The following is a 1282-nucleotide window of genomic DNA, read 5'->3' as shown; positions in this document are numbered from 1 at the left end:
AGGTGGCAGAGTTCCTGTGACTGACCAAGCACGTCTTACTGTGTAAACAACCAGCTACTGGTGGCTGGGAAGAGCCGCTCCCGGTATGGCGCTGAGAAAGTGGAGGGCGGGTGTGAGGCTTCTTCTACTGCGGAGGAGAAAAACGAGTATTTGGATGGTGCTTCAGGATGCTTTCCTGAATGATTTGTGTATCCCTCTCCCTACCCCAGCGAGGAAGGTGGAGGGGGGGGGGGGGGTGGTTACATCAGTGAGAGTTGGGGGGGGGGGCACCTTTCTGCCCATTACAGTGGGGAATGATGTGAAGAATAGCAGTCGGGGTGAGGGTAGAGAGGTGGGCTATAAAAAACTAATAGAAATTGAGATACATTGTAGAAAATCTTCTTGAATAGCATTATGTAGCTGTTATGGCTTTTATGTAGTGGGTATATGTAGTTGTTGTGGCTTTTATATAGTAGTAATATCTTTTAAGTAGTAGTTATATCTTTTATATGATAGTTATTTGTACTTGTTATAGCTTTTATGTAGTAGCTATATGTAGTTGTTATAAGTAGTCGTTATATGTAACTGTTATATGTAGTTGGTATATGTAGCTGTTATGTGTAGTTCTTATATGTAGCTGTTATATGTAGTTATTATATGTACCTGTTATATGTAGTTGTTATATGAAGCTGTTATGCATAGTTCGTACATGTAGCTGTTATATATGTAGTTGATATAATGTTCGATGATTGATGTTCTAGATTCTAATGGGTTGTGTACTGTTCCTTCCTTCTGACCTCCTATCCCCTTCCTAATGGAAGGTGATAGGAGGTCAGAAGGATAACCTTCCATGAAGGATAACCAGAAGGATAACCTTCCATGAAGGATAACCAGAAGGATAACCTTCCATGCAACTCTTAGCTGTCTTTAACTTGTGCGCGATTCTCCTGTAGGCTCCTGTGTTCAGGGTTTTCTGACAGTCCTTGAAGTTGCAATCTACCTGTCATTTTCAGTCTTTTTCTGATCTCAGTCGTCTAGTTCTAGAATTCTATAAAGTTTGTGGACCAAGACATGGCTTTCCTGACGTTATATAGATCCTTCTCGCGAGATGTGCTAATATCTTCTTTCTTAATGTTTTTTTCCATCACCTTAGAAGATATGTAGGAAAGAGACTCGGTTGCAGTTTAGTGGTTCCTGTGATACCATAGTTCATCTTCCGTCTTTCTGGTCACAAATGTGTGTTATTATTATTTTTTTGTATCAGAAAGAATGCACTATTTCAACCCAACTCTCGAGGCCTCAA

This window comes from Procambarus clarkii, chromosome 18 (assembly GCF_040958095.1).
Source record: "Procambarus clarkii isolate CNS0578487 chromosome 18, FALCON_Pclarkii_2.0, whole genome shotgun sequence".
Classification (NCBI taxonomy): Eukaryota; Metazoa; Arthropoda; class Malacostraca; order Decapoda; family Cambaridae; genus Procambarus; species Procambarus clarkii.
The sequence above is the reverse complement of the archived record's forward strand: the minus strand, read 5'-3'. Positions refer to the sequence as shown.